This window comes from Nicotiana tabacum, chromosome 1 (assembly GCF_000715075.1).
Source record: "Nicotiana tabacum cultivar K326 chromosome 1, ASM71507v2, whole genome shotgun sequence".
Taxonomy (NCBI): Eukaryota; Viridiplantae; Streptophyta; class Magnoliopsida; order Solanales; family Solanaceae; genus Nicotiana; species Nicotiana tabacum.
In genome coordinates this window covers 97,718,136-97,734,068 of record NC_134080.1, presented here as the reverse complement: position 1 = coordinate 97,734,068, position 15,933 = coordinate 97,718,136, and positions in this window count along the sequence as shown.

Here is a 15,933-nt window from a genome sequence, read left to right as displayed (position 1 = left end):
GAATGAAAATATGGAAAGGTTCTTTTGGCACTCAAGTGGAAACGTGTCTTATGTGAATGGTCTGAAAAGTACAGTCACCAATCTGATAACTAGCCAAGTGGTCTCAGTGGACAAAGGAAACAAGAACATCCACTCCGAATTAATTATGAATCTCCACAAGCTGGTGGTATGAGATGAGTGAAGCTGGAACCTTGGCATGAAGGATTGGTATATGCAAGCTTCTCACCTCCGAATAAATTAACTCAGTAGGACCTGGTCTATAGTCTGCCAAACTCAAGTGTCACCTGGAGATGAGTTCACAAAATAAAGGAGGAGGGGGAAGAAGGGATCATGCACAATTTCTCAACACCTAAGGGCTCCACAGCAAAATGGTATTACTGTAAGAAAGAACAGAATTGGAAAATGCTGCATGGACAATGCTCATCGACTATGGAATCGCCAAGAAATTCTGGGCAAAGGTAGTAAATACTGCTTTCTACTTGGAGAACAAGTGTCTAATCAGGTCCCTCCAAAATCAAAACCCACCATGAGCTGCCAAATGGAAGAAAATGCCATGTTCTCGACAACAAAAAAGATCGGCTTGGGAAGCTCAATGGAAAATGATGAGCGAAGGAATCCTTCTAGAGTACTATCCACAAAACAAGGACTCAAAGTCTCCAACAAAGGGCACACTAAATGGTAAGAGGTGCTCATGGGGTATTCTACAAGACACATCCTCTTGCCAAGAAAGAAACGCTGATGATCAATATGATGAACCAACTCTCGTCTCTGGGAAATATCTGATACTTCAAATAGGGATGATGATAAAATGAGTAAGATGAAGGAGACTGGCGAAAGATAATGCAACATCATCCTCTACGTCTCACAAAGAACCTGGTACGTCACCTACTACCACTGAAGCTGAAGGAAGAGTAGAGATGCAGATCCTGGCACTCCACAAGTAGTAGAACACAAAGTGTGGGGAAATCAAATTAACCTCCAAATCTCCCTATTCAATCAAACTTTTGTCTCAAATTGAAAAACCAAAGGCTCACATCTACGTGACAATTCAATCACTCTCTTTTATTCTAGAGTTATATAAGTGTGTAATTGTTTTTTTTGCCCCTTTCTGTATCTCCACTCCAGAATAGAATACAAAGTGTAAGTCCGTAGGAATCCTACTTTAAGGCTACCCACAAAAAGTTTGAAATACCTTAAAGGAGCTCAGGACCTGGTCCCGTGTTACCCCTCAGGTGATAGTGCTTTTAATCCTATTGGGTATGATAATGTTAACTATGCAGGTTTTTCTATGGAAAGGAAAAGCACTTATGGAATGGTCCACTTGTCATGATTCATGCCTCATCCTTTGGGAGATAAGGAAGAAAAACTCAATGGCCTCATCAACAACTGAAGAAGAATTTCAAAAACAAGAGGATCAAGCACATTTAAGAGTGAGATCATCTTCTGAGGGTCAATATGAAGAAGGGATTCATTTGTGGAAAGTATTGTAGAACAGACGACCAACTTCCAAATATCTGCATCAAAGCCTCAAGTAGAGAATATTCTGGATCAATCAAGGTGAAGATGGGGTCACAAGAGCCTAATGAAGAACCCGATCCTCCATCAGTTGGCTATATAAGACATCCTCAAGTAAAGAAAGCTAAAGTGTTTTCTGACCAAGCCTAACTCACATAAATACCGATGTAGGTAAACATGCATGACGATCATAGAAGCTAAAGGTACAGTTATGAACTGCAAAGAAAGGAGCTGCTAAAACATTTTCAAAAATTGATCTGGCATTAGGTTCCTATACCTTAAGTTAGTAGTAATGTGCTTATTCTGCATGCCCTCTCAAAAACAAAAAAATAAAAAAAAGAATTGTGTTTAAAAAAATTAACTCAATTGCCACATCATCCGACTTTTCAAAGTCTGCGTGTCATGTCTTGTCTTTCAAATCCTTTCATACCCTCTGCATGGTAACACTTCCCCACAAACCTACCGCCATTTTCAAAACTATTCAGAACCTATTTCTCTCTCCACTCATCATTAGCCCTTCTTCCAATAAAACTTTCTTTCTCTCTCACGGCAAGTCATGAACCTTCGTCTCCTTTGTACAGCTGGGATCATCTCTTCATCTCTCTCTCTACTCATCTACCAAGTATTCATTTAGTGGAGATCGAACAATTGTCTCATTCTCCCACCATTAACACCGCTCCCACTTCGTTATTATCCTTGAAATCATCCCCAGAGCGTCACTATTTCACGCCTTCTACTACCTTACCCACTCCTAGCTCCTCCTCCATTCCTACAGTTTCCCTTTTCTGATAAATCCCGTTTACCATCATTTTGAGGACCCTACGTCTAGTCACACCTATGATATCATCAATGATCACTCAGGAGGTTTTACTCCTCAAGTGTCAGAAGCCCTTGAGGATGATCCTGATCAGTATCTAAACTCCTCCATATTAGACTTAGTTGCTCTCATGGAGTCACCAGAAAAGGAAGTAGCACATAGTATCATGGCTATAGTTGCTGAGAGTCTGGTGAATGAAGGAGCCTATCTCTCCTCTGAGTATCAGCGGGAAGAAATTCCATTCCTAGGAGATGTAAGAACCACAGCACTCCTCGAGTCCTTGGCTCATGAGATATTCTTATAAAAAACTCATGATGAACCTGATTCTCTTGCATGCAAACTCACTCATTCACCTCCTGATCACTCCAAGCTCTTAGAGTCTTCCTCCAAATCACCCACTATCAGGTCACAATAGCAAGAGAGTTTTGAATCCACATTGCAGAAATATAAGAGGAGTTTCACGACAAGGAAAAAAGAGGAAAATGAATCTAAGGGATTTTGTCACTAATAAGAGTGTGCCACTAAACCAGATAGACAAAGATGCTTCAAGGGAACCTGGTTCCTTAGTACAATAGTCTATGAAAAAGTCCTACGATGAAACTCTTGAGGAACGGAAACGGTTATTCGTGAAGTACAACAACAAGTCTAAACGGAATCAAACTGAGCTAGCCGTGTCTGAGGACAATACTGTGGGAATAGCAAGCTAGAAAGGAAAGTCTGTTGGAGGGTCTAGCAAAGGAAAATGGGAAACTATTAAAGAACATGGTTAACTAAGGTCCATGCCCTATGATGGTGGTCTTTGGCAGCAAAAATTAAGAACACAGAAAGTGTTGTGGGGTCGTACATTTGATCCAGCAATTTCAGAAATGGCAGGCATGAGACAAATTCTAGAGATTGTGGAATTTCAACAATGGGAACACTTGTTTGAAGGGAGCATGCCTCTGGTGTACGAAGATGCAGTACAAACTTTTTATGCATCTCTTATCACTGTTGAGGGGGATCACATTTGTGCGCTCGTAAATGGAGTAAACATTGTACTCGATGCTTCAACATTGGGAAATGTTCCTTGAATTCCATGTGAAGGTATGTCCTCGGTTAAGGGTGTCTGTGGGGTGAACTTTAGGAGAGCTATCAAGAAAGACCAAGCTATTCAACAGGGAGAATATGTGCATAAGAAGGTATTGCTTCCTAAGTATCAGCTTCTCTTTAAACTGGTCAATAAAGTGCTCTTACCTCATTCTGAAAGGCGATCTGTTGCTACAAAATCAGATATGGTTCTAATGGAAGCGCTTGATGAGTTTGTCCTAATCAATTTGAAAGCAATCATGGCTTTCTTCTCACTTAGGTGTTCAGATTCTACAAGGTCCCCTTCGGGAATCCCAGAGTAGGCACATGCAAGAAGACCTTCTTTAAGAGCACTCTAGAAGAATGTGAATGTATAAAAAGAGTTGGTGGAAGCATCTCGACCATTTCTCAGCTGATCAACGCTCAAAATGTAGCTTCTGAGGAAATCAGAAGGCTGAGGCCTCAAAATGCCATACTGGAAACTCAGCTCAGTCAAGCAGCTAAAAGACCTGATTCTGTTAATAAGGATGTTGCACGACTAACAAAGGAAAATGATGGACTTTGGGCTTAATTACTTGAAGAACAACTTTTCGCAAATGCTAGACTGGACCTGGTTCTAAAAACCATTGATGTCTCTTCTTCCAAGCCTACTTCCTTTAGTGTCCCCTAGGATCCTCTTAGTGTCCAGCTATTTTTGCTCCAAAATCATGTGGCTGCTGTTTTCCTTTTGTTTGCTTGTTTTTGTGATGGCATGTTGAACTTAACCATTATTGCTCCTGACTTGCTCAGTCCAATGTAAACATTAATAAAATAGCTCCCCTTTCTTTGCTTGTACAATACTGTGTTAGTCTGGCTTCTCTTTTTTGTCATGTTGTGTGCACATATGTGGCATGAGCTAGTTGTGTTAGACTTCTTTATGCTTATTACCTGCTCGTGCTCTTCTTTATGCTAATTACCTATTCTTTTTAATGATGCCAAAAGGGGGAAAGAAGTGTGTAGTGAGAGGTGAGTGTGTAGTGAGAGGTGACGGGTAATATGCTTTGTGTGTGTAGGTGAGGGAAAATCACAAAGGAGGGAGATCTGAGATTAAGGGGGAACTTCGTGTAGTTCTGGCATCTCATCTCGCTATTTCTGCTCTAAACAAATATTGTCCATGCCTAAGTTTGTCATCATCAAAAAGGGGGAAATTGATGGGTTTTCAATGTCTTGGCCTTATGCTTCTTATGTTTTAATGATCTAACAAACTTGTTGTAAAGAACCAGATAGAGAACCTGGCCCACAAGGTATACATTTCATGTGACCTGATCGATGTCTGAAAATCAGCAAATGGATGAACGATCATAGAGAGGAACACAACAAGGACCTGGTGACCTGGTACCTTAGGGTTCTCCGACACAAGCACAAGTCAGTGACTATACACAATCAATATAAAGAGAAACACAACAGGGAACTGATCCCTTAGGGTTCTCTGACAGAGGTACAAGTCAAATGCACAGCTGGAACGTAGCAGAAGAGAGTGACCATCTAGCAACTGTCACAAAAGAGGAACACAACTAGGACCTGGTCCATTGGTGTGTCCTGACAGAAGTATAAAGTACACTATCCAGCTGAAACGCAACTGCCCAGAAGTGGTTGTGGAGACAGTACATCAGTCATTTCTCATTGGGAAGAAGTGTACACCAAGAGTTGACATCACTATCCATTGTGTTATCTTTTGTGATAAAACAACCTGGTGCAAGACACACCATTCTTCGTGCATTCAGTGATATTCTCTCAAGCAACAAAAGTGTTCATCCGGCATTGAAGTTACTGGTGTGTCAAGAACAAGAAGACAACACTACTAAGGATCAGTTTCTTAATGAGTTTATGGTCATCTGTAGTTGAGTTTTAATCTTATTATTTGTTCATCACTGTAATTCCTAGTTTGCTTTCTTAGAAGCGTTGTCTTAAGAACAAACCAAAATTCGTAAACTTCAGAGTTTATGTTGTGATTAGGGATAGTTATAAGTTTAAAGCCTTTGTAACTAGGATAGTTATTGAGTGGCTTGTGGTGGGTGCATCACAAGTTAGTTAAAGTCTTTCCAATAGGGTTTTGGAAAAGTGGCTTGTAATAGGGAGATTGCAAGTTAGTAGAGTTAAAAGCCTACAAGAGTAGGTCGTGGTTTTTTTATCCTCTTGTGTTGGATTTTTCCACGTAGAAAATCCCTTGCCTTTTTTACTTTCAGTCTTTATTGCATTCTAAACATTATCACATAGAGGACAAGGTACTCTATAGTTTGGCGGACTCCTATAAACTAATAACCTCATATAACACACAAAATGTATTGCTTAAAAAGCTTTAGTGGTACACCTACTTGTCACTTTTGTAGTCTGTGCAGTCTCGCAAAATTGCAAATATATCTCTACTTCGATATCATATTCACAAACAGTTTAATGAGTTAGAAACTAGACTCATAGATCTTCAATTTGATATGTGGACACCCGTTAATTCCAAGATTGGGAGAAAATCGTAGCTACATTTGACCTAATTTTCAACACATTATAAATGTAACTTGTGATGACCTTTGAAAACTTTTGTTCCAAAACTCGCTTGACTTCAAAATGAAACACGCGACTATCATAAGCCTAAAACAACGAATAACATAACCTCCTTATCATGTTATGCACCCTATTCTCTTCCCAAAAGTACATGTTATAATATTCCCAACTTGTGGACTTTCGACGAAACTTATTTTTTTCAATTAGTTTAGCTTCTAAGTCTTTCAACCCTTTTGGTACTTGTTATCCATAATCTTAAAGATATGTAACCTCCAAGGTAAAATAATTAACTTACTTTATGTACTTCCAAAGACTATCTCGTTTCTGAGCTTACATCAATTGGCTTACGATGCACTCTCATGTACGAAAATATGGGGTGTAACATTATTCCCCCCTTTGGAACATTCGTCCTCCAATGTTAACCGATACGCCTATCAATCTCATAATCTATAGCTTTTATGAATACTTTAATACTCTCCTTGGCATCTAGGCAACTGTTCTATGAATAAATTAAAAGGCCAGGGCAGCCCCCCCCCCCTTTAAGGTTCTTTCTCACACCACGACTTGTGGTTGGAATTCTTCTAATCTCATAACTGCTTCTACCTTCTATCATGTAGCCTGTATGACTCTGACCTTATAACATGCGTGTATGCGATTCTTCTCTCCTTTTTCCTCCATCTCCTAGCCACTCTCTAGGCCTCGCTTTGTGAACATATATAGAAATATGACAAGCTGTCTCTCGGGGCATCTATAGGTGTACTGAAGTTCCTCTCTCGGTACTTTGCCGAACTTACAACCATTGATATATCTTTTTTTATAGCCTCGATTATCTATTGTAACGACCCGACCGGTCATTTTGAGGATTTGCACTTTGCTCGGTTGTTTGATGGCATGGGTAGCTCCGTTATGAAGTATTATGACTTATGTGAATCGTCGGTTTTGGTTTTCAGGTTATTCGGAATTGATTTAGAAAAATGATTCTCAGTTAGAAGCTTTAAATTTGAAGGGTTTGACTAAGTTTTGAGTTTTTAGAATTTGACCTTGCATTGGATTTCTGATGGTTCCATTAACAGTGTTGGGTAATTTTTGACTTAGGAGCACGTCCGAATTGTAATTTGGAGGTCTGTAGTAGAATTTTGCTTGAAATAGCGAAAGTTGGAAATTTGGAAAATTTGATCGGTTGTAGACTTTTTGATATCGGGGTAGGATTCTGATAAGGGATGTTGGAGCAGGTCCATAATGTCAAATGTGTCTTGTGCGCAAAATTTGAGGTTAATTGGACGTGATTTGATAGGTTTCGGCATCAGTTGCGGAAGTTTGAAGTTTCAAGTTCATTGATTTCGAATTGAGGTGTGATTCGTCGTGTCGATGTTGTTATGTGTGTTTTGAGGCCTCAATTAGGTCCGTGTTATGAGGTGTGATTCAGGGGCTCGGGTGAGTTTCGCGCTCATTTTTTATGTTTCGACATTGTTTTTCAAGCACAAATGGTACTAGATTGAGCAAATGAGCTTCGATTTCTGCTTTTATTGAAGCATTATATTTGTATCGTAATTACGAAGCCATAAAAAATAGAAAAGTTGAATTTGGACATCGTATGACGATTTTATGGTCATTTTACTAAGAATTAGGTTGCCAGATTTTTTTTTAGATTAATTACGAAATTGCCATTGAACTCGTATTTAAAAATCTGCACTATTTTCAAATATTGAAACCAACATATATCCTTCAATATAAGGTGAAATGGAGTGATTCAAGAGCCTAACGTAACTAAAATCTTACAAGGAATCTATTGGAAGCATAAAAAGTAAGTTTCGGGATCGTTTGGCATAAGAAGCGAGGCAGAATAGCTAGTAGAAAAATATATATAACAAGAGGTTGTTCAATTGGTCATATTTTGAGTTGGGGTGCTCGGATTTGGGCAATATTTGAGGCAATTTTCACCATATGGGTTGGGGTAAGTGTTCTCTACTCAATTTTTGTTATATTTCATGAATCCATCTTCGTTTTTTGGCATTTGGTTGATGATTTCAAAGTGAAATTTGGGGGATTTTGCCTAAAGTTTCATAAAATAAATTTATAAGTTTTGAACATTGATTCAGAGTCGGAATTGGATGAACCTAAAATGGTTGGACTCATAATTGAATGGGTTATCAGATTTTGTAAGTTCTGTCGGGTTCCGAGATATGGGCCTGTATTGGGCTTTTTGGCCGATTTGGGCTTATGATTAAAGATTCGACCTTTTTCGATTGGGATTGGTTCCTTTAGCATTGTTTGATGTATTTGAGTTGTTTTTGGTTAGTTTCGAGCCACTCGGAGGTCCGAACGCGTGATATGGCATTTTTGGAGCATCGCTTGGCTTGCTCGGTATTGGAATTAGCTTGTTTGAGGTTAGTAACGATTGTAAATCTAGTCCTGAGGGTATGAAACCCTGAATTTTGTATTGTTTTACTATTTTGAGGTGATACGCATGCTATGTGATGGGCATGTGGGCGTGCACCGTTGGAGATTGTGACTTGGTCCATTCCGTAGCAACTATAAGTTGCGTATTTGGTTGAAACTATATGATACTTATGTGTTTTAGAAAGAATTTCTATAAATTGGGATGAATACCATATTTGGGCCTTGTGCCAGAGCTGTTTGGACCCTTAGGGGCCTTTTTCTTATTATCCTCTCACTATTTTTGGTTGAAAATCTACACTCAATCACGTTATACTTAATTATTTCATAACTCAGTCTTTATTACTCTGTTTTGATGCATATAAATGTTTGTTTTGGGCTGAGTACCCTATTTTTACTGATAGCTCGAGTGGCTTGAGAGGTTTATGACTTAGTGAGGCCGAGAGCCTGATTTGTGATAATATTTTTGGGATCCGGTTGCACGCCGCAACATGTTACACTAATTCATGATTGAGTGAGGTCAGGGGACTAATTGATTTATGCCACGAGGTGGCTTGTTTTAGAGCTTGGGCTAAAAGAATACCTCCAGAGTCTGCACACCCCCAGTGAGCGCGGGTTCCCCTTATTGTGAGTGATGTTTTGCCCGATGGGTTGTATATGAGTGATGGTGAGGTTTGCTCGAGGGGTTGTTTATGATTCATGTTTGCCAGAAGGGTTGTATATGAGTGATGATGAGGTTTGCCCGAGGGGCTATTTATGATTCATGTTTGCTCGAGGGGTTGTATATGAGTGATGGTAAAGTTTGCCCGAGGGGCTGTATACGAGTGATGTTTAACCGAGGGGCTATTTATGATTTATGTTGCCCGAGGGGCTGTATACGAGTGAGTTCTGCTCGAGGGGTTGTTTATGATTCATCATTTTGCTCACTGTTACATTGAGCCTTTGTTTGAAAATTGTTGATAGGTATTTCGAAAATGATTTTACTGAAACTGGATTTAATTAAGCTGAGTTAATTCAAACTATGGTTTTAAAAGCCTGTTACATTTTTACTGAGATTTTATGATATGGACTTTATATGCTTTATTGCTCGTCACTACTTCTCAACCTTTATTTACTTTGGTTACTTATTGAGTTGGCGTACTCACATTACTCCCTGCACTTTGTATGCAGATCCAGACATTTCTAGATGCGGTAGCAAGTGTTGATTGTTCACTTGCAGATCCATTGGAGTTAGCAAGATAGCTTCCCCTTGATCGCAGCCCTGCTATCCTCCCTCTTTATCTTCCCTTAGTTGCATTTAGTTATTTCCAGACTATGTTAGTCTTCATATTGTCAGATAGTTGTAGTAGATTCTTATGACTGGTGACACCCGATGTCGGGCTTTTTTTCAACACTTTTGTTTTGATTTGAACTCTTTTACGAAGGTTTTATAGTAAATAGCTTTGTAACTATCTTTGAAATTGAAATATCGATTTGTTGTAGTAATGTATCGGCTTGCCTAGTACCATGATATGCGCCATCACGATAGGGTTAGTTTTGGGTCGTGACAAGTTGGTATCAGAGCCTAGGTTACATAGGTCTCACGAGTCATGAGTGGATTTAGTAGAGTTTTGTGCATCGGTTCTGAGATGTCTGTACTTATCTTCGAGAGGATGTAGAACCCTTAGGAAACTTCATATTCTTGAATTCTTATCATGCGTCATTGATTCAGCTTGAAGTGTAACTCCTTGAATTCCTTCCACACATTCGTGTGTGCATATGAGCGCTTAGTATCAGCTGTGCAGTGACGGCTTATGATTCCATGGGTGAGGTGCGAGATGTGATTTCAGCATGCTGATGATTATCCACTCTAGAGGACTTGAGGTCGGGTTTTGTCTGTAGCTTGAGCACTAAGGTGTTGATTGTGTGAGCATGTGCTTTTAGATTTATATGTCCGGTAGTATCCCTATTAGTGGAGTTTGTAGCTGGATGGCTACGTGATGAGTATGAATTGATTTCGAGATGTGTTCAGATTGTTCGAATGTGGCGGGAGGAGTTTGCTGGGAATGTAACAAGGACTATTGGGTATTGAACTTCTGTCTTGAGTTGGCGTATGGACTCAAGCTATGCGTGTGTTGAAGGACCTCTCGTGTAGTGGAGTAGATCTTCATATTGTGTTATGAGTTCCGACCCAAGGGGGACTAAGTGATTGCGTAATAGTTATGATTATGCATGAGTATAGAGAGAGATTCAAGTTTGAGGCAAAGCATGTGGGTTATCTCCTATGGGGTGTTCTGAGGTTTGTATGATCCCTATGTTGTTTGTTGGGAGTCCTCTTTTATTAGTAAATATATGTCTTGCAGTTTGAGTATGGATTGCTTAGGAGAGTGGACTTGTCTGTTACGAGGGTGAATGCGAGATTTGCAAATGATTTGAAAACTAGAAGGTTGGTGTTTCATAAGCTTATGAAAGGATTTAGCTGAATCTCACTATGGTATTATGGTAGTAATAGAGTATGGGCATTGTGAGTTTTTGTGTGTTCTGATCTATGGTTTTGAGCCAAGTGGGGGAGTTTGCTATTGATAAGTTGATTGCACGGCTAAGTGTCGTATTAGTTTAAGTTTGATGTATATTGGTAAATCAGTTATGACTTGCAGAGGTTGAGATCAAGGATGACTCGAGTAAAGGGGATTTCTGGATACAGTTGTATTAGGTTTTACGAGTATATGGGAATCATGGAAGGATTTGAGTTGTTTTTGGTGAAGGATTTAATGTGCATAGACCAGAAATTTATCTAGTTGCATTAAGGTAGGGTTACATTCTTGGGTGTTGTAGTGCTAATGGGGCATAGGTCGTTCGGTTCATTTGATCAGTTAATGGAGACCTGAGTAGAGTGGATGACTCTCGAGAATGGTTCTAATTGATTCAAGAATTATATATAACCATGAGGGATCTTCAGGATGTGTAATTGGCTAGAAACTGAGGTTTACATTGGATAGTGTCAAGACGTTTGGCATTTCTATATCATTATGGATTCTACACATCAGTATCAGAAAGGTGAATGTAATGGCTTTAGATTCACAGGAAGTCTCTTCAGGGTAAGTATTTTGAATGTGGTACTTTTGGGGATATTTAAGAGAGTATTCAATGGCTTATGAGCCTTAGGGCGGTGTGGCTTTATGCTTGGGTCTCGTGTGGTGATCCTGGGTTGAGGATTGTGGCATTATGGCGAGAAGAAGTATCAATTTGAAGGTAATTCAGAAGGAATTCGGATAAATAGGACAGCTTGGTAGTAGTTTGGATCGGCATGGTAAGGGATATGATTAGTTCTTTGGGTGCTCATGAGGTAATGAGTTTCTACATATGCTTCGTGAAAATGCTCTTTAGTTTTTGGTGACCTGCGTAGCTTGGTTGAGTTAGAAGGATTCAGTCCTGACGGCTTGGTTTTGAGAAAATGGGATTCGGAGACTTCTTGATGGTTTCTACAATAGTTAGAGAGGTATACTCTCTACTGGCGTGGGGAGTATGTGATGTATACTGATTTTCTCCTTGATGGGATCAAATGGAAAGTTCTTGGCTAGTTGAGTACGTAGTTTCTTCTGACTCGGAGTGGATTATGAAGTTCTTACATTTATCATAGGATGACATGATATATGCGGTATGTTGTGTAGGATTGATATTTGCAAGGTCACGGTTCAGTTCTGAAAGGAAGGTTATAAATTCTTAGCCAGCATGGACAATTTCAGATGACTAGGTAAATGATAATACTAATTGATGTGGCTTGATGAGGGTATACATTTCAAAAAGGGAGATCTGTTTGAGTTATAGATACATTATTAGTATTGCGGCTGCTAGAGTTCAAATCTTGCTTTGTGGCATAGAATACTTTTAGAAGTATTCCTCATGGGATGACCATGTAATTGGCAAAATGTGGACATTCAGGCGGTGGAGTCGAGCTCAGAGATGGTAATTCGTATGTTCTATGGATTGGGAGACTGAGAGTTCTCATGAGTAGATTGTTTGTGGTTGTGAACTATAAAAATGTAGCCAAGGTTAGCCAGAGGTTAGTAAGTGTTGATGAGGTTCTATTGGGGTCTTATAGCGGACTTGAATGGGAAGAGTATTAGGTATTGCTTGGTGGATGGCGTATTGGTTATGCTCTTTCGAGGTTTGTGTGGCGTTATGTCATTTGCTTCTCCGTGGTTATGGTAATGCACTTTGAATACATGATGTCGAATTGCGCGTGGTTATTGATTTTGAGCAAGGTGGCTTGAGGTATATGCAATGGATTAGTGTTTGGATAGAGCATGCATTGCAGCGAAATTATGTTGAGGTATGAATCTTTATGTTAGATTCGTGTGATGGTCCTACGAGGTGTGATGGATTTTCAGTATTTCGTTGTGGCAGTACTTGTTAAGCTTGTGGGACAGTCCTCTCGTTTGAGTCATTTTTTTCATGATTTGAGTACATTTGGGATGTTGCTATTGGGTGCACGAATTGCACATGTTATGGTTTGGATTGTATTGATATGTCGTGCCATCAGAGTGGTTGTGTTGGATGAGATGAGGTCATTGGACCTAGAATGAATACTATCAGAATTGGTTACAACATGGTTGGAAGGATAATATCGGAAGTCGACTTAGAAATCTGCTATAGTTCCTGTCGGAGAAGAGGGATCTCCATGACTTGTTGATCTGACGAATGGTTATGAGTTTCTGTGTGTTTCTTTCATCATTGGCAATATATGAAAGTGTTAGAATGAGGCTTTGTTTGTTAAGAGGTGTATTACTGGTATTGGGTTATTTTGAGCAGCTACTGTGATTAGGAGTATCGCCATGAGTGTTTGAGTTATGTGGTATATCATGTGATTACATCTTGGGTTACAGATATAGTTTGATATGGCTTTTTTGGACTTATACAGTATGTAGATGTGAGATTCTGACATTAAAGAAAATTCCGGATGTTGGAAATTGGGTTCTAAGACTTATGGGGCAGGTTGGATTAAGACATTTCAGTCATATTGTGGTATCAGACATATATGGGATAGGGTGACATGGGATCACCCCTGGGTATGTGCATAGTGAGGTTACACGACGATTTAATGGCTTTTAGAACAACTCTTGGCACGTTCGAGGATGAACGTATGTTTAAATAAGGGAGGATGTAACGACCCGACCGTTCGTTTTGAGCATTTGCACTTCGCTCGTTTGTTTGAGGGCACGAGTTGCTCCGTATGAAGTATTATGACTTATGTGAATCGCCGGTTTTGGTTTTCAGGTTATTCAAAATTGATTTTGGAAGAATGATTCTCAGCTAAAAGCTTTAAATTTGAAAGGTTTGACCAAGTTTTGACTTTTTAGAATTTGACCTCGAATTGGATTTCTGATGGTTCTGTTAGTTCCAGGATTTTGGACTTAGGAGCACATCCAGATTTTGATTTGGAGGTCCGTAGTAGAATTTGGCTTGAAATGGCAAAAGTTGGAATTTTTTAAAGTTTGATCAGGAGTGCACTTTTTGATATCAGGGTCGGACTCTGATTCGGAAGTTGGAGCAGGTCCATTATGTCAAATGTGACTTGTGTGCAAAATTTGAGGTCAATCGAACATGATTTGATAGGTTTCAACATCAATTGTGGAAGTTTGAAGTTTCAAGTTCATTGATTTCGAATTGAGGTGTGATTTCATCGTTTCGATGTTGTTATGTGTGTTTTGAGGCCTTGAGTAGGTCCATATTATGATATGGGACTTGTTGGTATGTTCGAGCAGGGTCCCGAGAGGCTCAGGTGAGTTTCGGATAGGTTTTGGTTGTGTTGCGTTCATTTTTTATGTTTCAATGTCGTTTTTAAAGCATAAATGGTACTATATTGAGCAAATGAGCTTTAATTTCTACTTTTATTGAAGCATTAGATTCGTATCGTAATTACGGAGCCATAGCAAAAAGAATCATCAAATTTGGACATCGTATGAGGATTTTATGATCATTTTACTAAGAATTGGGTTTCCAGATTTTTTCAGATTAATTATGAAATTGTCACTGAATTCGTATTCAAAAATCTGCACTATTTTCAAATATTGAAACCAACATATATCCTTCAATATAAGGTCAAATGGAGTGATTCAAGAGCGTAACTTGACTAAAATTTCACAAGAAATCCATTGGAGGCATCAAAAGCATATTTTGGGATCGTTTGGCATGATAAGCGAGGCAGAATAGCTGGCAGAAAAAATATATAAAACAAGGACTTGTTCATTTGTTCATATTTTGAGTTGGGGAGCTCGGATTTGGGAGATTTTTACCATATGAATTGGTGTAAGTGTTCTCTACTCCGTTTTGGTTATATTTCATGAATCCATCATCGTTATTGGCATTTGATTGATGATTTCAAATTGAAATTTGGGGGGTTTTGCCTAAAGTTTCATAAAGTGAAAATTGAGGATTTGAACCCTGATTCGGAGTCGGAATTGGATGAAACTTGTATGGTTGGACTCATAATTGAATGGGTTATCAGATTTTGTGAGTTTTGTCAGATTCCAAGATGCTGGCTCGGGTTGGGCTTTTTGGCCGATTTTGGGCTTTTGATTAAAGATTCCATCTTTTTCGATTGGGATTGGTTTTTAAGCATTGTTTGATGTATTTGATTTATTTTTAGTTAGTTTCAAGTCGTTCGAAGGTCGAAACGCGCGAGATGTCATTTTTGGAGCATCGCTTGGCTTGCTCGGTATTGGAATTGGCTTGTTTGAGGTAAGTAACGATTGTAAATCTAGTCCTGAGGGTATAAAACCCCAAATTTCATATCATTTTACTATTTTGAGGTGACGTGCATGCTAGGTGACGAGCTTGTAGGCATGCACGGTGGGGATTGCGACTTGGTACGTCCCGTAGCAACTATAAGTTGCATATTTGGTTGAAACTATTTGATGCTTATGTGTTTTAGAAAGGATTTCTATAAATTGGGCTGAATGCTATATTTGGGCCTTGTTCCAGAGCTGTTTGGACCCTTAGGGGCCTTTTTATTATTATCCTCTCACTGTTTTTGGTTGAAAATCTATACTCAGTCATGTTATACTTATTGATTTCATAACTCAGTCTTTATTACTCTGTTTTGATACATATAAAAATGTTTTTTGGGTTGAGTACCATGTTTTTACTGATAGACCTAGTGGCTTGAGAGGTTTATGACTGAGTGAGGCCGAGAGCCTGATTTGTGAGGATATTTATGGGACTGGGTTGCACGCCGCAGCATGTTGTACTGATTCATGATTGAGTGAGGTTGAGGGACTGATTGATTTATGTTAGGAGGTGGCTTGTTATAGCGCTTGGGTTGAAGGAGCCCCTCCGGAGTGTGCACAACCCTAATGAGCGCGGGTACCCTGATTGTGAGTGATGTTTTGCCCAAGGGGCTGTATGTGAGTGATGTTTTTTCCGAGGAGATGTGTATGATTTATGTTGACCGTGGGGCTGTATACGAGTGAGGTTTGCCCAAGGGGATGTTTATGATTTCATCATTTTTTCACGGTTGCATTGAGCCTTTGTTTTGAAAACTGTTGAAAGGTATTTTGAAAATGATTTTACTGAAACTTGATTTAATTAAGCTGAGTTGATTCAAAGTATGAAAGCCCTTT